This window comes from Tamandua tetradactyla, chromosome 5 (genome assembly GCF_023851605.1).
Source record: "Tamandua tetradactyla isolate mTamTet1 chromosome 5, mTamTet1.pri, whole genome shotgun sequence".
Classification (NCBI taxonomy): Eukaryota; Metazoa; Chordata; class Mammalia; order Pilosa; family Myrmecophagidae; genus Tamandua; species Tamandua tetradactyla.
The window spans coordinates 172,910,971-172,936,278 of record NC_135331.1 but is presented as its reverse complement, the minus strand read 5'-3'; the positions used below and the strand labels follow the sequence as shown (position 1 = coordinate 172,936,278).

Here is a 25,308-nt window from a genome sequence, read left to right as displayed (position 1 = left end):
GTTCATGCCCATTTTCATTTCTCTAAATTCTTAGATCTAAAAGGAAAGTGTTTACACTGGAGCTTACACATATTTTGGTAACATATTTGTACTGATTTAGTTATTATCAAAATAATTTTATGTATCATCTGGATTTTTAAAAAACAAATTAATACTTCTATACTCAAATGAAAAAAAAAAGAAACAGGCAGAGAAAAGACAGGGAAGAGTCTACACTTTGTAGTTCCTTGGGTTGATTTTCTTTATAGGAGTGCTGAACTCTGAAAAATAGCACTAGCCATTGCAAAGCCAATTTGCAATGACTATGAAAGTTGATTTTTGCATTGGTTTCCTTGGTTTTGTTACCTCTTAGAACTCATGGAAATCTCTATCATAATACAAACTAGATATAAACTCAAAAATAAACAGCTCAGGTTAAATTCCAGAGTTAACATTAAGATTTTAAAATATTAAAATGTGCAAAAAAGATTACATGACAATGAAACAAGAAAAGATGTCCCTTCCAAAAGAAGTAGATACAAATCCAAAAAAACATAAATGAAGAAGACCAGGCTGTGGACATCCTGGAAAAAAATTTTAAGAGTCACCTTCAATATGCTCAAGAAGATTAAGGAAAATACAGAAAGGTCTAAAGGATATCAAGAAAAACAATGAATGAACAACATGAGAATCTCAATAAAGAGAAAATTCACTAGAGAGTTTCAATGGCATATTGGAAATGGCAGAAGAAATAATCAGCAAACTTGAACACAAAACAATTGAAATGAGTCAGGCTGAGGAGCAGATAGAAAAAGAATTAGAAAAAGTGATAGTAGCCTAAGAGACCTGTAGGACAGCATCGAGTGTACCAATATATGTAGTATGGAAATCCTAGAAAGAGAAGAAAGACAGAAAGGGGCAGAAAGAATATTCCAAGAACTAATGGCAGAAAGCTTCCAAATCTTAGCAAAAAAAGTGAATATACACATCCAAGAATCCCAACAAACCCCAAGAAGGATAAATTTGAAGAGATATACACCAAGACACATAATATTCAGGGTGCTGATTGCAAACAACAAGGAGAGAATTTTGAAATGGAAGGAAAAAGCAACATATACCAGGGAGGACCAATAAAATTAAGTTCCAATTTCTCACCAGAAACCATGGATACAAGAAGGCAATAGTATGAAATACTTAAAATGCTGAGAAAAAAAGTTTCCAATGAAGAACTTTATATTCAGAAAACCTGACTTTCAAAAATGAGGAAGAGATTAAGACTTTCACAGATAAATAAAAGCTGGGGGACAATAACACCAATAGGCATGCCCTAAAGCAATGGGGAAGGGAATTCTTCAAAGAGTACTACGTAGTGGGTTGAAGGAGAGAAAGAAGCAGAGAACTCCAGTAACAATAACCATATAGGTAGGTATAACTGCCAGGACTATTATATTGTATCATTTGATATGTAACTCCGCTTTTACTTATAATAGTTTTAAAAATGCAAAAATAGTAATGATTATTGTATGGTTTGGGAAGTACAATGTATAAAGATCTAATTTATAACTAGTATAACAAAAAGGTGGGGAAGGATAGATGCTTCATGCTATTGAAGTTAAGTTGATATCAACACAAACATGACTGTTATAGAGTTAGGATGTTAAATTTTAACCCATGATAACCACATAGAAAATATATGAAGATATATATACAGAAAGAAATGAAAAGAGACTCAAAGAATCACATAAATATGAAATTAGACATTAATGAAAGAATTTCAGGACAAAAAAAAAAGGTATGACTTACAAAGACTATGTAGCAAAATGACAGAAGAAAAGCCTAAATTAGCAGTAGTTATTTTAAATGCAAAAGGAATGAACTCTCCAGTCAAAAGGCAGAGTTTGGCAGAATGGTTTTAAAAAAGCATGATCAACTAAGTGCTGCTTACAAGAGACTCATCATAACTTTGAAGACACAGGTAGGCTGAGTAAAAGTAAAAGGATGAAGAAATATACCATGCAAATACTAAACAAAAGATATCTGGGGCATAATAATATTAGATAATATAAGTCTATAAGTAAAACCTATTATGAGAGACAAATACATTCACTATATACTGAAAAAGGGTCAATTCAGGAAGAAGATACAATAATTATAACTATATTTACAACAAATTGGAGAGGCCCAAAATATATATAAACCAAATAGTGACAGATTTGAAGGGAGAAATAGATGGCTCTACATTAATAGTAGGAGACTTCAATATACCACTTTCAATAATGAATAGAACATCTAGACAAAAGATCAATAGACTTGAATGATAAACCAACTGGACCTCATTGCTAAAGCAGATACCACGCAATGGGTTAGATTAATGGGACTTCATTGGTTTATGGTTTTGAGGCTAGGAGAAGTCTAAATCAAGGCATCATAAGGTAATGCTTTCTTCTAAAGACTAGTATTCTGAGGCTGGCTGTTGGTAATGCTTGGTTCTTGGCACCTTTGTCACACAATGAACTTGGTGGTCTCTCCTGGTCTCATCCTTCTCTCTGGCTGTTCCCTCTTGTCTTTTCCCTCCCTGACTTTCACTCTGTTTTAAAGGACTCCAGTAATCTGGATTAAAGCCTAACTTTATTCATTTGGGCCGTGCCTTAACTGAAGCAGCATCTTGAAGAGATCTTATTTACAACGGGTCCACACCACAGGATTGGATTAAGTTTAGAAAACATGGTTTTTCTGGCATAAATCTCTCCAAGCCATCATCCAGACATGTAGAGAACACTTCACCCAACAATAGAATACACATTCTCCCTTAGTGCACATGGATCATTCTCCTTGATAGGCCACATATTAAGTAATAAAACAAGTCTCAATAAACTTAAAACTATCAAATTATACAATGTATCTTCTCCAAACACAATGAAATGAAGCTGATAATAAATAACAGAGGGAGAACTGGAAAATTAACACGTATGTGGAATTTATAAAACACATTCTTAAACAACAAATGCATCAAAGAAATCACAATGGAAATGGATCAAAGAAGAAATCACGATGGAAATTAGATATCTTGAGATGAATGAAAATGAAAACACAATAAACTAAAATTTATGGGATGCAGCAAAAGTAGTGCTAAGAGTAAAATTTATAGCTTCAAATGCTTACATTAAAAAGAAGAAAGATCTTAAATCACAGACCTAACTTCAGAACTGGGGTATATAGAAAAAGAAGAGCAAACTAAACCCAAAATGAGCATATGAAAGGAAATAGCAAAAATTACTGTGCAGGTAACTGAGATAGAGAATAAAAACAATAGACAGAATCAACAAAACCAAAAGTTGGTTCTTCAAAAAGATGAATAAAATTCACAAACCCTTTTAGCTAGACTGACAAAGAAAAAAAGAGGGAGGACATAAATAACTAAAATCAGAAATGAAAAGGAGAGCATTACTACTAATCTTGCAGAAATAGAAATTATTATAAGGGGATATTATGAACAACTGTATACCAAAAGATTATATAATCCAGGCAAAATGGGAAAATTCCTAGAAACATGCAAACTATGTACACTGACTCAAGAAGAAATAGAGGTCTTAACACATCAATAACAAATAAAGAGATTTAATCAGTTATAAACACCCCCAAAAAGAAAAGCCCAGTCCTGGATGGCTTCACAGGAGGCTTCAGTCCTCACTATAGCATTACTCTTTTTCTCCACATTTAATAAGTGTTTTGTGGGGAATTACCTTGAACCTCCTGCTCCTCACCAAATTTCTATTTATTATTATATCAATATGAACTCATGAATTCCTATTTTATTCAACAGGTTATAATCCATTACTGTCATTTACCCTGATGTTTAAATGATCAGTGGGAGCCTCTTCATTCTGGCTTCTGTGTCCTTTTGACATGCTCCATTTTTCTTGCTTTCTGACACAATGTATTCCCTACTCCATATCTCCAGAAAGCCTCAGTTCCTCTTAGTTAAGATGGTATTTAGAGGCTAAGATTTGGGTGTGGGCTCATTGTTATTGGGGTTTCATTGGTCCTAAGCCTCCTTGGTGGGCATAAATTGGGAGTACACACACTCACACTTAAGTTTATATTTATTTTTTATTCATGTATATTGAAATATGACTCCACGCAGATACTTCCAATTCCAATTTAATACCACAGGGTTCATTCTAGTTTTTCCATATTTCCAACTTCCTTCTCCATGAGTACAGAATCAGGCTCCACAGAGTCTTAAGACTTCCCAGCCCTGCATAGATGCTCTACCCAGCATGCCAAGTCTCCACCACCATGCAAAGGCATGCCTCTATCATTTGGATGCCATCCTCATCCTGCTTGGGTGGAGAAAACGCATACCATATCTCCCCTCCATTTCTTCCTCTTTCTACTTGGGCTCTAATGCCTAATGCCAAATAATCTAGTCCTGCACCCACTTCCCATCAGACTCTGACTTTGCATACCAGGTTACCTGCACCCCTATCCAACCTCCATGGATTCTTCCTTCATCCTGCTCTGATTTTGATAACCTACTTTGAGACTTCTCTAGGTGAGGGCACCTACTTTGGCCTACCGTACCTAATGGTATTTTGAATCACATTTTTCAGAAAGAGAAGGCAAAGGAAGTAAAGAGTTTCTCTGCCACCATTAATGTAAGACTTAAGACAAGGTATTTAACCCCATTATTCCTTGGTTACCTAATCTGTAAAATGGAGATGATAACATGATGGTGATCTTATAGATTTGTGTGAGAAGTTCATATGATAATGCATACCAATTGTTTAGCAAGTGCCTGGCATATTTTAAGTGCTGATTTTTTGTTAGTTATTATTATTATTATTATTATTATTATTATTTTTACATGGGCAGGCACCAGGAATTGAACCCGGGTCCTTGGGCATGGCAGGCAAGCACTCCTACCTGCTGAGCCACTGTGGCCTGCCCTTGTTAGTTATTATTAAAAACTAAACTTGATTCTAGAGAGTAGAACAAAATTTGGCACTTTGAGTTAATCTGTGATTTCTAAGTTGGCCTAATGTGTTTTATTTAATTGTTTTTTTTTTTTTGCTTGGGCAGGCACCAGAAATTGAACCCGGGTCTTCGGCATGGCAGGCAAGCACTCTACAGTTGAGCCACCATGGCCCGCCCCCTAATTTTTTTTAATATTGGACCCAATGAAAAGTTTCCTTGTAGCTAGAACATTTAAAAATTAACTATATCATGATTTCGAAATTTGCACGTCTTGTCATAAGTTTAAATAACCTTGTTTTCAAACATTTTCCATGTACAAAAGTGATCAACTAGAACTTTATATGAGAGTGAAAGACAGAGCTCGTGAATGAGAATATGGGCATCCTTTGAAAGCAAGCTACAGGCCTTAATGATGCTTCAGCAGTTATGTATCATCTTCTCCAATATAGTACAGTGAATGTACTAGAAAATGCACAGCATAGGAAAAGGAAAACACTCAAACCTTTTCCCTCTTTGACAGCATGTGTGAAGACCAACATCTGTTTCTAATGTCTCATACTCTCTGAGAGAAAAGAAAGCAATGTTTGTAAATATAGTGTATGGAAATGTAGATTTTATAAACTTTTTAAAGTGTAAGCTTAACAAAAAAATTTTCGGTGCATGCACAAACATAGCTTCAAGTTGTTCATTAAATAGCTCTGTTTACAGTAATATTTAGCTATTCAACTCTAGGAAATTTCTTTAAGGAGTTATGGTTTATTAGGCCAATGCAATACTACTTATTACATACAATGATGATATAAATCTATATTCTTGACTTGAAATACATTTAGAATATTATTGATGGGGAAGGAGGTTATATAACAAATATGTGAGCACATTTTTGTTAGGGTGGTGAATATAGATTGTGGAAGATTAAAGCATCAACATATTAACAGAATCTTTCTGGATGATGAGATTAATGTGGTTATTGATTTCTCCTCTTTCTTTGTCTCCATTTTCAACTCGTCTTCAATGAAAATATATATTAGATAAAATAGTTAATCTCCTGACTGTAAAATCTGATTAATTTAATTTTCTATTATTGAAAGATTAACTTTTACTAGCTTCCAGGTAATGGAGGAAAAGCTTGGATATCCTGCCATCACCTTAAATTCAATACATTCAATACTAAAATCATCAGCTTTTACTCCAAACCGACTTCCATTTCCAGCTACATGTATGTGTTCCAGTGGGCTAGATACTTTCTCATTTTGGATATCTTTCTCTTTCATTTCCTGTATTAAATCCATTGGCATTTATTTCGTCTCTCCTAATGTCTTCCAAATGTGTCCATTTTAAATTATATTTTAACATCGAGCATCCATTATATACTTGGCATTTAAAGAACTTTATAATTTAATCTTTACAACAATTACATGTGCTAGTTTCATATTATTTTATAAGTAGAGAAACTGAGGTTTGGAGTGGTTTGGAAGCTTGCTGGGAGTCACAGTGCTCATATAAGTGACTGAGCACAGAGTCAAACCCGGCTCTTTCTGACCCCAAAACCCATGCTTTTCCCAGAGACAAATGCCATTTTCTTCCAATTCTACTGTAATGACCTCATTTTCTCCTTGGGCGACTGTAACATAATAGCCTCTTAGTTTGTCTTTCTGCCCTCCAGTCTCCCTCTGCTCCAATCCACCCTGCTCTACTGTATCCATGCTGCTGCGTTCACTTCCTGTAAACACATATATCCCAAAGATTGAGACCCCGAACTTTTAATTGAATTTGGCAGAGGAGAGAGAGCCACGAAGTTCCAGTGACTTCACAGAATTTGGCTTCTGGGAAAAATTCTGCTTTCATTAAGATAAAAAAAAAAACAAAACGGTTGTAAATTATCAGAAGAGGGAGGGACAGTTAAAACATTCAAGAGGCTTGAAATGAGCCCTCAAGCCAGGTGAAATCCAGAGGGGAATGTGGAGTGGGGAGGAGAAGAGATGAGCCAATGGCCCTGGGGATTGCCTCCTTTCCCCTCTGTCCCTTCCTATACACCAAGAGGAGGTAGGTCCCTCTCCACAGCACAGGAGGCCAAGCTGGGAAACCTACCAACAATCCATGATGGAAACTAGAAAAGTAAACTGATGTTTTGATTAAGCAAATATTTGAGATTATTTCATTCCAAAGAAAAATATCCCAATTAAAGTGCCAAGCATTCAATATTCACAAACAGAAAACAGATGCAAGGCAGCATGTGTTCAGCTTGAAACTGACTTGGGAATAACTCGCTCGAAACTGAGTATGGACATATTTAAACAATATAATTCATAACAGAGCTTTAGAGAGGTTTCTAAGAGGAGACAGAGGGGTACTATACACATATTTAGCTATCCCCAGAGTATGTGTCTGTACCAAATATAATAAATACATGCCTGCTATTTAGCTCTACAATTTCCACATGCTTTTAAAGTGACTGCATTATTAATTACATAAGGCATTAAAATATTTTTACAAGTATATATGGTGGTAATATTTTAGAACCTAATTATAAAAATAATTAACCAGTGGAAAATATTTTTTCCCTGCTTCCCAAGTTCAATGCTTTCCTGAGAAATGTTTCTGCTTCCTGATATGGAAAACTAATTTGGAGCCAAGATTTACTTTCTCTTAGAAAGGAAACTTCAACAGTTTTCTCACCTTTTGATCCTCTTGGAAAAATGAGGCTTATCACAGTTCAGAAAACAAAATTCTCTCTGACAATTTCTTGCATTCCTCTTACATAAACACAAAAGTGGTTTTGGAGAGCACAGTGCGGTTTAAACAATAATCTGTTACAAGGATAGCTAAATTTCAGCCAGTCTCCCATCCAAATGGATCAAAAAGTTTCAACAGACCCATAAAATATTTCCACATGCTTCCATCCAGAAGGATGATGGTGAGACCAGATTGTGACATGTTACAATTAATATTGTCATCAATTTGTTGTATGTATTTTTTTTTTGGTTCCTTGTTTTGAGCTTGTGGTCCGGGAATCGAACCCGGGTCTCTCTGCCTGAAAGGCAGGCATTCTAACCACTGAACCACCTGTGCACCCTATATGTATATTGTAATTGTTCTTTGTTTTAACACACAAAATATCTCACATTTTGTTTTAAGCAACAACTCAAAATAAATTTATATAGAAGCTATTTGATAAATACATACTGAATGCCTCTCTCTCCTTCCCCTATATTCACACTCTGCCATGTCACTTGCAATGCTCTCCACAGTAACATGGCATGATTCTCCACCTTGGGCTTAATGGTACAAATTGCTTTGGCCAATAAAACGAGGCAGAAGTGACAACATGCCTGCTCCAAGAATAGACACCTCAAGTGGTTTCCAATTTCTCTGTGGTGTTCCTGCCATCTATGAAAAGGATATACCCAGGGCCAGCTCAAAAGTGCCCAAAGGAAGTATTTAAATATGGAGCTAAGCTGACCCAGCCAATTATAACCAGAGCAGAATCCCCAGCTGACCTATAGCTATATAATATCAGCTCAGCTGATATTAGCTGAGCTCAGCTCAGATGAGACAGTCCTCAGGTGAGTCATAGACATGTTCACTACCAACTTTTGGACTGTTTTGCTACACAGCATTAGCTAACTAATACAGACAACATGAAAAACAGATTTAAATAATGATGGAGTGGTGAGATTTTGAGTAATATTTTTTTCTCTATTTTTTAACATGGGCAGACACCGGAAATTGAACCTGGGTCTCTGGCATGGCAGGCAAGAACTCTGCCACTGAGTCACCATTGCACCACCCGATTTTGAGTAATTTTTAAATATTTTTTTTAAGGTTATTGCTACATATTATTATTAAGTACCTATAATATCTTTTCTGAATATAAAGGAATACTTTCTTATTACCATAAAAACAAAAATATAGTAATATATAAAAATACAAAAACAAAAATCCCTTATAATCTGCTCCCCACCTCATTTATGGAAAACCAGTGTTAAATACCTTCCAGTGATTTTCCTATTTACAAACACACATACCCCGTACATGTTTTTACAAAAACATATGACATTATACATACTTTAACATGCTTTTATTTTTTAATAAATTTTTCCCAAGGACATTTTTCTATGTTAATGCACAGAGAACTACATTATATTTTTAATGACCACATACTATGCCATTGAGCTGATTATCCCAATTTATTTATTAACTTTTTATTGACTGTCATTAAGATTGTATTCATTTTCATAACTATTTTTTCTTTTCCTTTAAAAAAAAAAGGTGCCATAGTATTTTTTTTTGTAAAATGCTTTGAGATTTGGGGTTGAAAGGAGTAAATATATGTGAAGACTATTATTAAAATCTAATTTACTATAAGATTTCATTTTCTGCCAACTTTACACATATGGCTTTAACAAATGTACAGATGATAATGTATTTGTACTTGGCGTAAAGGCCAGTGGATTGGAATAAGGATGATAACAGCAGTGCCTATAGTTTCATTTGATTAAACATTATTTCAATTAATATTTACTAAGCACTTACAAAGTGTGTGAGACCATGCCACCTATTGCAAGATGATGCATGCAGACATACACATGGCTTCAAATACTTTATGCCCAGCAGGGAGGACCAGACCAAGTTGCACACAGGAGGGCACTCCACCTTAAGTCCTCAATGCATATAAAATGATGAAAAAAGTTCAAGGCAAATGCTGAAAAGAAATGTGTTTGCTTTTCAAAGTATTCTGAGGGTATGATTGAATAGTTATACCTTTCTTACTCATTGAAAGAGTAAGAAAGAGGTACTCATTGAAAGAGGTACTCTTACCTCAATGTTCTTCTTTGCTTTTCTTTGTAAGAGAAAAAAAATAACATTTTCATTTTTTTAACAGGATACATTTAACACTGAATATCTTGAATATCTTTCCAAAGAAAGGCCTCTAAGCAAGTATTTTCTGAGAAGTTTTTGAGGACGTTACTTTCTCCCTTGAGCTTTGGCCCACTGTCTATTAATTGCATGTCCGGTTTCCTTCCTGTCTTCTGCCACTCCATCTCAGTCTGCCTGGTAACAACAGGAAGTCATCCCTGAGCACGTGAGGACTACTGTTCAACTCCACTAAAGCTGACTGCACTGCTTGGGCCATTTGTTCTATAGTTATGGGGCCCTACCTTCTTTGGAACCTGGTGCCAGAAGTTTTACTCCTGGAGAACGTGGTGGAACTTTTTTGTATAATTTGCCCTCTATAATGCAAGGCCACTTATTATGTCAAGTAATGTACTAAACAGAAGGTATTTTTCTCTGCAAAACTGGAAACCTCATGGGAGGAAACAATATTTTTATCTGAACACACTCTTTGAATTCAGATTAGTGTGATCCAGAAATTTTGTAAACCCCACGCCAACCCACTTTCTTCACTTCCATCAATAAATTTAGAAAGCACAGATTAGTGAGCTATATTGAGTCTTTATTTTATTTAATGCTTTTAGCAATATTATGTATTTTCAGTGTTAGGTTTCTAGGAAACAAATGCTCATGCTGTAGGGTGATGTAAATGACAAGTGTATTTGCCATGTACTTACTTATCTCTAAATATACAGTTAGTCAAAAGTCTGAGATACAAAAGCCTGAGGCCAGACTCCAACAGGTATACGTATTTTCAATTAAGGTGACAAGATCTGGGCCAGGAAGGAGGATCAGATTTTATATTGAAACATTTGCTAACAGACTAAGTATAGGAAGTAAAGGTAAACATAGACATATAATAATAATATTAGCAACAGCAATAGAAAAAATATTAGCACAGCAAAAACAACTAGATTTTGTTGAAAGCTTCCTTTTGCCTGGCATCATACTGAGCATGTTATATACATTATATGAATTTATATAAATGAGGCAATATGGAGGCAAATACTATGATTATTATTTCTATTTTTCAGATGAGAAAATTGAGGCACAAAAAATCAAGTGACTTGTCCATCATCATATGAGGAGAAAGTGATGGATGGGAGATTTTTTATCAGCACTTGTGCTGTTAATTACTGCAACATGGTATCTATGGGCATTTTATCTTTCAGTGTTCTCTTCGGTATTATGCAACTTACTGTTTTTATAATAAGGTAATATTATAAGCACTTATTTAAAGGAGGATGGAAGTGGGTGAAGCTTTTTCTTTGAAGAAGACTGCCATCGAGAAGACTGCCATCGAGAAGACTGCCATCGAGAAGACTGCCAAGCCTAGGCCTGCCTATGGTGCCCATTATTTGCGTTCGAGCTGTCAGCTCATTTCCATTTTTGGATATTTCTAAACTCATAAGACAGGATTTTGAAGGAAGTGCTTTGGAACTTTTGCATGGAACTTCCTGTTGACAAAATGCATTGTACATGCAGAAGCTTACCCCTACAATGTAGGGCCCTGAGTTGCCCTGGGTGATGTGCTTACCATATGTAAGCAGAGATCTACCTTCACTATTCCTGTATAAATAGCCCCCTACTATCAATACTTCATACATAAATAATCCCCCACCCCTTGTGAGTCCACTCTAAAAGATCCATTTCTTCCTTCTCTCATCTCCCCGACTCTGTCTAAAGATGTCGTTGCTGCTGCCTGTAGCGCATCCACTTGCACATCAGGTCTCCAGGAGAATGGTGCCCCCTTCAGTTCCAGGGTGACACGTGGTCATACAGGCAGTCAGGGAGCCAGAAGCAGAGGATATAAGACATCTCACCACCTACCTTACCTGTTCTTTCAATTTAGCAGAAACTGCCTTCTTGGGAACATGGCCAGGGGTCCTCTAATGTGGGCACAATTTGCTAATTTTATAGTCATGGCAGGGAGAGAGTAGTGTGGTTCCCATTACAGTTTTAATGACCCTTCTGAGTGATGAATAGCTTTGGCATTTCTTATTGATGTCTATCCTGTATCCTCACTGTATCTAAACTGTAAAAAGTGCTTATAGTTCAATAAGAAGACAAAACAACACAATAAGAATTGAGCAAAACACAGGCATTTCACCAAAGAAGATATGTGGATGGCAAATAAGCACATGAAAAAAAAATTAGCATCACTAGTCATTAAGGAAATGCAAATTAAAGTTACAATGAGCTATCACTACATACTCACTAGTATAGCTAAGATAAAAAAGATTGACAATATCAAGTGTTGACATTGATGTGGAACAATTGAAATTCTCATACATTGCTGGTGGAAAACAGTTTGGCATTTTCTTGTAATATTAGACATACCTTTACCAAATAACTATCATCTCACTTCTAGGTATTTACCAAAGAGAAATAAAAGCATATGTCTACACATGTGTTGTATACAGGGGTATGCAAATGTTCATAGCACTATTATTCAATAAAAGCCAAAAATGGGAGCAAACCAAATGTCTATCCACTGGTAAATCAGTAAATTGTGGTATATCAAAAAAATAAAAAAATAAGGACACAAACTGCTGAGACACGCAACAACATTGATGAATCTCAAGAATGCTAATTGACTTGAAACTGTTGAGCTGTGTCCCGGTAGCCATGTTTCTTGAAGATGATTGTAAAATGATATGGCTTTTGCAATGTGACTGGGTGATTGTGAAAACCTTTGTCTGATGCTCCTTTTATCTACGGTATGGACAGATGAGTAAAAACTATGGATAAAAAATGAACAGATAATAGAGGAAACAAAGGTTAAAATGAATTGAGTAGATTGAAATACTAGTGGTTAATGAGAGGGAGGGGCAATGGGCATGGCATGTATGAGTTTTTTCTTTTTTCTTTCTTTTGCTGGAGAGATGCAAATGTTCAAAAAATGATCATGGAAATGAATACACAACTATGTTATGATATTGTGAGCCATTGATTGTAACCATGTTAAGAATGTTTGTTATGTCAAGAATGTTTGTATGGAGGAGAGGGAGCCAAGAAGGCAGCTTAGTGAGGTGTGGGATTTAGTTCCTCCTCCACAGCAGCTAGTAAATAGCCAGGAATAGTACAGAACCACTGCTGGGGCCACTTCAGTGACCGGACACACAGCATACCCCAGTCTGGACAAGCTGGACCAGCGCGAGCCCACCATTACAGAACCATGAGATTCCCAAGCCATGGCAGCTGGCGCCCCTCTGCCTCAGGCTGCTTCTAAGGCAGGAAAGGAAAGAGACTTTACTAGGAGCAGGAGCTGAGTGCAACCAAGCTCCAATTGTGGAATTAATTAACAAATTCTGACTACTAAAGATAGGCCTCCAGCTCAACTGAACCTCAAGTAAAAGCTGAGGTTGCTGGTTTTTGCCCTGGTGCAGGGGGGCAGAGCTGAGAGAAAAAGAAAAAAAAAAAACAGGTTTTTTTTATCAGACAGCACAAAATACCTGAAAGGGTCAGGGTCCTGCAGGAAAGGAGGGGGCACATAAGACCTGGAGAAACACAAAGCAATGTACCAACTTAAGCTCTTGATTGGTAAACCCAGGGAATGAGGGTCCTGAATTCCTGAAAGGATTTTTTTCCCTTTTCTTTGTTGCGGCTGTGTTTCTACACCTGTGTTCTTTGGATATAGCTGTAGGGCTTCTCAGGCTCCAACTGCCCCAGGCATGGGCAGAATTAAGCTTGTCTGAGAGTTTGTCTGGAGGCTGTGCATCCTCCAGGAGAGGGGTGGGGCCCAGCTCAGGTGAAATCCCTTCCTCAAGGAAGGAATTCCCCAGGGTCTCGAAAACTGAAGCAATTAAAGCCAGCCTACAACCTCTCCTCTGTCTCAACCACACCCCCAGCAGAAGTTAAAGATACCACATCATCTTATGCTGGTGGGCCCACAGGCAGACAAGTGCCACGTACTGGGCAGGATAGGAAAAACACAGAGTCTAGAGGATTCATAAGAAAGTCTTTCAGCCTGCTGGGTCTCATCCTCAGGGAAAACTGACACAGGTAACTCTTTTCTCCATAGAGGAGGCCAGTCTGGTCTGGGAAAATCTGACTGGGGTCTATAATACCTAAATAGACCCTCCTAAGGAAAAAAAGCCATCATACAGGCAGGGTAAGAAACAAGAAAACAAGAACTGAAAAATTCTGATCTGTAAAACAAAACCTAAGCTAGAGGTCTAGAATAAGCTGAACTGAATGTCAAAGAACAGATAGAAAACAAAGTCATCCAGCAAGAAAACCCTAGATAAAAGAAGTGAAAATCTCCAGAATAAACTAATTAAGGAAAATAAATACTTAGATGCCAGCAAAATATAATGACTCATACTAGGAAAATTGAAGATATGGCCCAGTCCTATGAACAAACCAACAATTCAAATGAGATACAGGAGTTGAAACAATTAATTCAGACATGGAAAACCTCATCAAAAATCAAATCAATGAATTCAGGGAGGATATAAAGAAGGCAAGGAATGAACAAAAAAAAGAAGTCAAAAGTCTGAAAAAACAAATCACAGAACTTATGGGAATGAAAGATAGTAGAAGAGATGTAAAAACAAAACAAAACAATGGAAACCTACAATGTTAGATTTCAAGAGGCAGAAGATAGGACTGTGTGCACTGGAGGACGGGACATCTGAAATCTGACAAGCAAAAGAAAATATAGAGAAAAGAATGAAAAAATATGAGCAGGGACTCAGGGAATTGAATGACAACATGAAACACATGAATATACGTGTTGTGGGTGTCCAAGAAGGAGGACAGGAGGGAAAAGGAAGAGAAAAACTAATGGAGAAAATGATCACCAAAAATTTCCCAACTCTTATGAAAGACTTAAAATTACAGATCCAAGAAGTGCAGTGTACACCAAACAGAACAGATCCAAATAGACATACTCCAAGACACTTACTAATCAGAATGTCAGATGTCAAAGAGAAAAAGAGAAATTTGAAAGCAGCAAGAGAAAAGCAATCCATCACAAACAAGGGAAGCCCAATAAGACTATGCATAGATTTCTCAGAAGAAACCATGGAGGTGAGAAGACAGTGGGATGATATATTTAAGATACTGAAAGAGAAAAATTGCCAACCAAGAATTCTATATCCAGCAAAATCATGCTTCAAAAATGAGAGAGAAATCAAAACATTTTCAGACAAAAAAAAACAACTGAGAGAATTTGTGACCAAGAGACTGGCTCTGCAAGAAATACTAAAGGGAGCACTAGAGACAGATACTAAAAGACAGAAGAGAGAGATGTGGAGAAGAGAGTAGAAATGAAGACTATCAGTAAAGGTAAAAAGAAGAAAAATTAGATATGACATATAAAATCAAAAGGCAAAACAGTAGAAGAAAGTACTACCCTTATAGTAATAGCACTAAATGTTAATAGAATAAACTCCTCAATCAAAAGACATAGACTGGCAGACTGGATTAAAACACAGGACCCATCTTTATGCTGTCTACCAGAAATGCATCTTAGACCTAAGGATAAATATAGTTGAAAGTGAAAGGTTGGAAAAAGATATTTCAGGCAAACAACAATCAGAAAAGAGCAGGAGTAGCTATGCTAATATGCAACAAATTAGACTTCAAATGTAAAACAATTAAAAGAGACAAAGAAAGGCCCTATGTATTAATAAAAGGAGCAATCCAACAAAAAGACATAACAATTATAAATATTTATACACTGAGCCAGAGTGCCCCAAAATACATGAGGCAAACAATGAAAACACCGAAAAAAGAAATAGACACATCTACCATAGTAGTTGGAGACATCAATTCCCCAGTCTCATCAATGGACAGGACATCTAGACAGAGGATCAATAAAGAAACAGAGAATTTGAATAATACAATCAATAAACTAGACTTAACAGACATTTATAGAACATTACACCCCACAACAGCAGGATGCACCTTTTTCTCAAGTGCTCATTCTCAAGGATAGACCACATGCTGGGTCACAAAACAAGTCTCAATAAATTTAAAAAGATTGAAATAATACAAAACACTTTCTCAGATCATAAAGGAATGAAGCTGAAATCAATAATAGGAAGAGGCCAGAAAATACACAAATATATAGAGGCTCAACAACACACTCTTAAACAACCAGTGAATCAAGGAAGAAATTACAAGAGAAATCATAACTATCTCGAGACAAATGAAAATGAAAACATGACATATCAAAATTTATGAGATGCAAAAAAGGCAGGGCTAAGAGGGAAATTTATTGCCCTAAATGCCTATATCAAAGAACAGAAAGAGCAATAACCAAGGAATTAACTGTCCACTTGGAAGAACTGGGGAAAGAACAGAAAACTAACCCCAAAGCAACAAAAAGGAAAGAAATAACAAAGATTAGAACAGAAATAAATGAAATTGAGACCATGAAAACAATGGAGAAAATCAACAAAACCTGAAATTGGTTCTATGAGAAAATCAATAAGATTGATAGACCCTTAGCAAGGTTCACAAAAAGAAGAAGAGAGAGGATGCAAATAAATGAAATCAGAATGCAAGAGGAGACATAATCAGTGACCTCACAGAAATAAAGGAGACAATGACAGGATACTATGAACAACTTTATGCTAATAAAAAGTTAATAAAAAGTTTATGTTAATAAAAGCAGATGAAATGGACAATTTCCTAGAAAAGAAAAAACTATGAACACTGACTCGAGAAGAAACAGACAACCTCAACAAACCAATCACAAGTAAAGAAATTGAATTAATCTTTAAGAACCTCCCCAAAAAGAAAATTCCAGGACCAGGTGGCTTCACATGTGAATTCTACCAAACTTCAAAAAAGAATTAGTACCAATCCTCCTCAAACTCTTCAAAAAAAAAATTGAAGAGGATGGAAGGTTACCTAACTCATTCTATGATGCCAAAATCACCCTCATACCAAAGCCAAACAAAGATACTACAAGAAAAGAAAATTACAGACCGATTTCTCTAATGAATATAGATGCAAAAATCCTCAACAAAATTCTTGTAAATTGAATCCAGCAGCACATTAAAAGAATTATACACCATGACCAAGTAGGATTCATCCCAGATATGCAAGGATGGTTCAACACAAGAAAATCAATTAATGTAATGCACCATATCAACAAATCAAAGCAGAAAAACCATACGATCATCTCAATTGATACAGAGAAGGCATCTGACAAAATTCAACATCCTTTCTTGTTGAAAACACTTCAAAGAATAGGAATAGAAGGGAACTTCCTCAACTTGATAAAGGGAATATATGAAAAACCCACAGCTAGCATCATCCTTAATGGGGAAAAACTGAAAATTTTCCCCATAAGATCAGGAACAAGACAAGGATGTCCACTATCACCTTGTTATTGAACATTGTGTTGGAAGTTCTAGCCAGAGCAATTAGACAAGAAAAAGAAATTAAAGGACCAAAATTGGTAAGGAAGAAGTAAACTCTCACTGTTTGCAGATGATATGATACTATGTCAAAAACCCTGAAAAATCCACAGCAAAACTACTAGAGCTAATAAATGAGTGCAGCAAAGTGGCAGGTTACAAGATCAACACTCAAAAATCTGTAGTGCTTCTATACACTATTAATGAACAATCTGAGGGGAAAATCAAGAAAAAATTCCATTTACAATTGCAACCAAAAGAATAAAATATTTAGGAATAAATTCAACTAAAGACACAAAAGACCCACACAGAGAAAACTATAAGAAATTGTTAAAACAAATCACAGAAGACCTAAAGAAATGGAAGGGCATACTATGTTCATGGATTGGAAGACTAAATATAGTTAAGATGTCTATTCTACCTAAATTAATTTACAGATTCAATGCAATACCAATTAAAATTCCAAAAACTTACTTTTCAGAAATAGAAAAACCAATAACCAATTTATCTGGAAGGGCAGAATGCCCCAAATAGCTAAAAGTATTCTGATAGAGAAAAATGAAGTCAGAGGTCTCATGCTACCTGACTTTAAGAGGATTACGAAGCTATAATGGTCAAAACAGCATGGCACTGGCACAAAGGTAGATATGCTGACCAATGGAATTGAATAGAGTGTTCAAATATAGACCCTCTCATCTATGGACAATTGATCTTTGATAAGAGACTTGAGCCAACTCATATGGGATAGAACAGTCTCTTCAATAAATGGTGCCCAGAGAATTGTATATTCACATGCAAAAAAATGAAAAAGGATCCAGTTCTTACCTATTCAAAAATTAACTCAAAATGGATCAAAGACCTAAATACTAGCTCTAAGACTATAAAACTTTTAGAAGAAAATGTAGAGAAATATCTTATAAATCTTATAATAGGAGGTGGTTTCCTAGACCTTACACCCAAACCACAAGCATTGAAGAAAGAAAAAAAGAAATGGGAACTCCTCAAAATTAAACACTTTTGTGCATCAAAGAACTTTTTCAAGAAAGTAGAAAGACAGCCTACACAATGGGAGACAATATTTGGAAACGATATATCAGATAAAGATCTAGTATCCAGAATATATAAAGAGATTGTTCAATTCAACAACAAAAAAGACAGACAACCCAGTTACAAAATGGGCAAAGGACTTGAACAGACACTTCTCAGAAGAGAAAATACAAATGGCCAAAAGGTATGTGAAAAGATGCTCAACTTCCCCTGGTTATTAGGGAAATGCAAATCAAAACTACAATGAGATATCATCTCACACCCGCAAGAATGGCCATTATCAACAAAAGAGAAAACGACAAGTGTTAGAGAGGATGTGGAGAAAGAGGCACACTTATCCACCATTGGTGGGATGTCAAATGATACAACTGCCATGGAAGGCAGTTTGGTGGTTCCTCAGGAAGCTAAGTACAGAAATGCCATATAACCCAGCATACCATTGCTAGGTATCTACTCAGAGGACATGAAGGCAAAGACACAAATGGGCATTTGCACACCATTATTTATAGCAGCAGTATTTACAATTGCCAAGAGATGGAAACAGCCCAAATGTCCATCAACAGATGCATGGCTAAACAAGCTGTAGTATATACATATGATGGAAAATTATTTAGCCGTATGACAGAATAAAGTTATGAAGTATGTAACAACATGGATGGACCTTAAGGATATTATGCTGAGTGAGATTAACCAGAAACAAAAGGACAAATACTGTATGGTCTCACTGATATGAACTAACATTAATGTATGAATTTGGAGAATTTCAGTTAAGAACAGAGGTCATCAGGAGATAGAAATAGGGTAGATATTGGGAAATTGGAACTGAAGGGATACAGATTGTGCAACAGGACTGATTGCAAAAATTGAGAAATGGATAGGACAATACTACCTAACTGTAATACAATAATGTTAGAACCCTGAATGAAGCTGAATGTGAGAATGAGAGAGGGAGGAGGCCTGGGGGCACAAATGAAATCAGAAGGAAAGATAGACAATAAAGACTGAGATGATATAATCTAGGAATGCCTAGAGTGTATGATGATAGTGACTAAATGTACAAATTTAAAAATGTTTTTGCATGAAGAAGAACAAAGGAATGTCAATAATGCAGGGTGTTGAAAATAGATGGTCATTAATATTTTAAAACTAACTTATGTGTGAGACTAAAGCAAAAAATATTTATTTGGTACGAAATTTATATTTTGACTAGTGCATTTCCTGTTATAACTTATGTGGACAGCTTAATTGAACACCTTAAGTACATGGAACTTTGAGTAGTGCATGAGATTTTGTAGGTTTGTCCAGAGTGATGCCTCAATTTACCCAGAAGGATTTAAACAGTGAATAAAAAAGTATTTGCAAAATCCCCTTGGGGGAATGGTGAGAAAGTGTGAAAATTCATCTTCCCCAAGTGGAGAATTCTTGATATTCTCACAAGCAGTGGGGACAACCAAAGTAATAAACTCGGCCCCCAGTCTTGGAGTTTGTTCATATGAAACTGTTCCGCAAAGGATAGGCTACACCTACTTCAAATTAGGCCTAAGAATCACCCCCAAGAGAATCTCTTTTGTTGCTCAGATGTGGCCTCTCTCTCTCAGCCAACACAGCAAGCAAACTCACTGCCCTCCCCCTCTCTACATGGGACATGACTCCCAGAGATGTGTACCTTCCTGACAACATAGGACAGAAATCCTAGAATAAGTTGGGACTCAGCATCAAAGGATTGAGAAAACCTTCTAGACTGAAAGGGGGAAGAAAGAAATGAGACGAAATAAAATGTCAATGGCTGAGAGATTCCAAACAGAGTTGAGAGGTTATCCTGGAAGTTATTCTTATGCATTAAATAGATATCACCTTTTTAGTTAAGGTGTAACAGAGAGGGTGGAGGAAACTGCCTGAAAATGTAGAGCTGTATTCCAGTAGCCATGTTTCTTGAAGATGATTGTATAATGATATAGCTTTCACAGTGTGACTGTGTAATTGTGAAAACCTTGTGTCTGATGCTTCTTTTATCTACCTTATGGAAAGATGAGTAAAACATATAAATTAAAAATAAATAAATAATAGAAGGAACAAATGTTAAAATAAATTTAGTAGATTGAAATGCTAGTGATCAATGAAAGGGATGGGTAAAGGGTATGGTATGTATGATTTTTTTTCCTGTTTTCTTTTTATTTCTTTTTCTGAATTGATGCAAATGTTCTAAGAAATGATCATGATGATGAATATACAACTATGTAATGAAAAAAAGAGTGTTCATATTGTATGTTGATTGGTTTTATTAATAAAAAACTTTAAAAAGACTTTTCTCAGATATTAAATTTAGAATTTATGTTTGTTAAAAGACTACAAAGGCAAGAAATAAAAAGGAGAAAATATAACATATATAACCAAAACAAAGACAAATATCCAAAATATAAATGCCACTACAAATTAATAAGCAAAATGAGCAAAAAGCCTGAATAGGCACTTGGAAAAGAAGAAATCAAATGGCTGATAAATATATTAAAAGTAGTTTAGCTAGGGAATTGCAAATTACAACCACATCATTAAAAACTTATCGTACTGGCCCAAAATGTTAAAGTCCATACATGATAACTTTTTTTTTCTGATTTGAGAAAAAAGAGAGAAAAAAATCTTATTTCTTGATACTTTTGTATTCTATAAAGCTAGTGTCTCAGTTTCACCCAGATTCTGTGATGACAATGTGTTGAAATGATTAAGATAGCTTATGTAAAAATGTCTAGAGAATAGGGTTTCTTACTAACAAGTTGTCACCTTTTTAAATTAGAAGTGAACAATTTCAGCGTTGGATAACATAGTATGCAGTTAATTTTATTAATTTTATCAATATTGTTAGTAATTATCAAACTAGATTGTCAAAAGGAACATCCTTATTCTGGATATTTAAGTTTAAAATTTAAACTAAAAAAAACTGTTGGAGAAATGCTTTGTATTTTTACAGCTAATTAATTTCATGAGAAGAAAGGAGATTGTGGTTTCACTTTTGGTTTGCATCTTACCCACAATAACTTATGTTTAGAAGGGAGGAATCAAAGAAAAAATCATTTTCTTTAGGATAAGAACCACATATTCATTTCTCTGTCTCTTCTTCTACTCAAGACAGTGCTTGGAGATAGAAACTTGTTCATAGATGTTTGTTGGTCAGATGATCTTAATAACCTCTGGAAAAGGTAGGACTAAATTCCTACTAGAAGGTTAGATTCCCTGCCCTTTTTCTTATATCATTTGGTCTATTTATCAACACCGATTAAACTATATAATTAGAGGATTTCCTTCGACATTCAAAGAAATGAACCTGTGGTTCATAGCCATCATTTAACTTGAAACTTACTTCAGAAATCCCTCCCTAATCAAATAGGGTCAACTCTGTTTAGGAAACCAGAAAATATAATGCTCAAATGTATAAGGTTGATAGCTGTCAGGGGATCCACCCATGAAACATCAACTAGGAAGACAAGAAGTGGCCAAATTCTTCTCTACAATGTTTCAAAGAATATGTGAATGTAGGCCCAATGAAACAAGACTCAGGTTCAAATCCAGCAACGATTTATTGAGCATCTATGATGTGATAAGTACTGTGTGAGATTACCTACATAATATCTGGTTTGATCCTACAACAGCAACAACGTTCACCTGTCCTAAATTGGAAGCAATGAATTAGAACATTGTATAGCATAATAAGCTAAGTGTAACGGATTGAATAGTGTCCCCTCTGCTTGCCCCCTTTCATGTCCACCCAGAACCTTATTTGGAAATAGGGTATTTACAAATATGATTAGTTAAGATAAAGTCATACTGGATGACTTTACTAAACCCAATGACTGGTGTCCTTATCAGAAGAGGAGAGGACACACAAACACAGAGAGGAAAAGGCCAGAGAGAGGACAGTTGTAGATTGCCCCCAAGCCAAGGAACACCAAGGATTGCTGGGAGCCACCAGAAATTGGAAGAGACAAGGAAAGACTCAGAGGGAGTACAGCACTGTGAACACCTTCATTTCAGTCTTCTAGGCTTCAGAACTATGAGATAAAAAAAATTCCATTGTTTTAAGCCACCAAGTTTATGGTCATTTGTTAGGGCAGCCTCAGGAAGCTGATACACTAAGTTAAGGAGGGTTCATGTTAACAAAGAATGGAGCAGACAAGCAGGGACATTTATAATTCTCTACTGATTGTCCCATTAACTTTTAGAGACTTGCCAGCTATTTTAACAGCAGCATGTACGGAACACTCAACCATCTGCATATAGATTCTAGTTTTGTGTTCTCCAAATTTAGCTCAATGGTCCTCACATTTCAGAGTTTATATCATTCACAGTCCTGGGTTCTCTATAGAAAATGATGTTTGATATAATTTATGGATAATTTAAGGAATTGTCAAAGAGCAATACCGGCTACACATAATTTTTCACTTTTCTGCTAAGGGTCTTTTCTGGCTGTAAGATGCAATTCCACTGACCAATAATGCCAGGATAGATCCCAGGAATGGATTTTAGGGTCTGGATCTAAAGCTAGACAGTAAAGCCAGCTGTTATTGTCATCATCACTGGCTACTAAATACCTTCTGGTGCTTACATTGTGGATCAAAATAAAATAGTCTGACCATTTTCAGCTTCAAATACAGTGGCATTTTTAGAGCTGGGCTCATAATTACTTAAGCTGACTTCAACTAGTCCTGTGGTCAGCCTTGTTCAGGGTTGTCATTTCCCTGACAAATAAGGTAGCATTAACACCAGATAGTGCCACACTCTCCAAGATCCCACTTTGTCTTTGAGGAAGAATACTTCCTTAACTTCTCTGAGCATCAGTTAGGACATCTGGAAAATGGGGATATTAATATTTCACCTCCCTCAAATAGCCAGCCTGAACCATTACTCTGTTGTGACTCTGGGCCTTTGCACATACTGTCCCTTTTCTCGCTTGGCCAACTCTTCATCATCCTTCAAAGACGAATTTAGGATGTCAAGACTATATGTTTGCATGTCAAGTTTTTACAATTAAAATATTTTTTTAAAAAAGAATGAATTTAAGGCCACCTCCTTTGAGAAGGCCAGTCTACCCCATTGCCTCCTCTGGAGTTGGGGTGAAGAGCTGCTTCCAGTTGCCCCCCCAGCATCCACCTGCCCAGGGAGCATCACTCCTCTGTTTACTTGTCTCTTTCTCCTCTAGGCTCTAAGCACTTTAAGGGCAGAGGTAGTGTCTATGTCATTTTTTGTATCTTATTATGACTTGAAAGAGTTGGATAAACTTTTGTTGACTAGAAGATAAATAGAGCAACATCTCTCTAAGAGCTTGAAACAAGATAGAAGATGTAAAGTATGAAGTGAAACATCCAACACGGTAATGCTAATTATTAATCTTTCTTTTCACTCCCCATTCCCTGCTACCACCCTTCCCCAATGGCCTTGACCTGACCCTATCTTCCAGTGTGAGAGATGACTTCAGTGAAATCTCTGAGGGGGACCCGTCCCTGCAAGGCTGGATGCTTTATTAGGATGGAAAATGTAAATTATTGAAATAGTTCCAACTTGAATTAGTTTTAAGAGGACATTGGTTCATCAACTAGGACATTTTATAGAGTGATAAATGATGATCTCACTTCCCTTGAAAATTTTATAGTAAATTAGTTTACACATTAACTAGGTGATAATTGCATTTTGGTGTGGTCTGAAATTAGATAAACCCATTATTGAAACTGATAATTGCAAGCTATAACAATAGAGATTGAGGTTCACTGTGAATATTGTGGAGCCTATTTGGTGCCAAGTAAAGAAAAAATTTTAAAGTGCAAATTCAACTCCAAGAGGATTGAAACTTTACTTATTAAAATGGTTTAAATTTAAAGTAATTCAAACAACCCAAACACATGGAGCCCAGAATGGGAACGAAGCTTGTAATGCTGTAGAACTTAATGTAATACCTGGATACATCCCAGAGTCAGTTGGGCAGATAATTTAAAAATGCTGGCAAAGTCCCTTGAAACATGGGAGAAAAAATATGGAACTTTCGAACTTTCCCACCAGGGAAATTTCTCATATGGTCTCAAATATTAGGAACTCCCAAGTCAATACACCAAGCCCTTGATCTCAAGGCTTACTCTTATGAAACTTATTTCAATAGTGGAGAAGCTATGCCTATCTATAGTTATACCTAAGAGTCACTTTCAGAAAATCTCTTTAGTTGCTCAGATGTGGCCTCTCTCTCTCTCTAAGCCCAACTCTGCAAGTAAAATCAGTACCCTCCTCTCTACATGGGACATGACATCCCTGGCAACGTGAGACATGATTTCCATGGATGAGTCTGGCCTTGGCACCGTGGGAACTAACAACACCTTCCTGACCAAAAGAGGGAAAAGAACTGTAACAAAATAAGGTATTACTGGCTAATAGTTCAAATAGAGTTGATAGACTACTCTGTGGGCTACTCTTACTCAGGATTCAGCTAGCTATTGAAAATTACCAAAGCTTGCCAAACCTCAACCAACACGATTCCTGTTAACCCTAAAGAACACTTAGGGCTTTCTCTGATATTCTACAAAAGTTTCACACTCTAGGATTACTTTCCAGAAACCTACAACCTCCAGATGGTTTCTAGGCTGCATAAGCACATATTGTCCCTTTACCTTGGCCAGTATACCCTGAAACCCAACTAGTTCTATCCCCCTATCCCATATTGTCGATACCCCTTTCCAATACTAAAAAGCTTGATTGGGCATAGCCCAAATACCCCTAAAGATTGGGAGAAAGACCAAGGGAGAAGGAAGAGTTAGAGAAGAAAGGATTTAACAAATGAGTATACAGCTGAATCATTATATTGATATTTCTTTTAGTCTCCAGTGTCTTGGAACAGCTAGAAAGAAGAACCTGAAATTGTGGCTCTGTAGCACATACCAAACTTTGTGACAGTGTACTTCGAAATGTATTGCTTTTTTGTACATATGTTATATTTCACAGTAAAAAAGTTAAATGAAAAAAATATATATATATATTGGTGCAGATCTGATCAAGATGT

The 25,308-nt window shown here is 36.1% G+C and overlaps 1 pseudogene; it reads right to left on the bottom strand.

The window, feature by feature from the left end:
* The window catches only part of LOC143683393 (asparagine--tRNA ligase, cytoplasmic pseudogene), a 29,380-nt pseudogene extending 6,101 nt beyond the window's left edge, over window positions 1–23,279 (bottom strand).
* Between the last annotated feature and the right edge of the window lie 2,029 nt (window positions 23,280–25,308).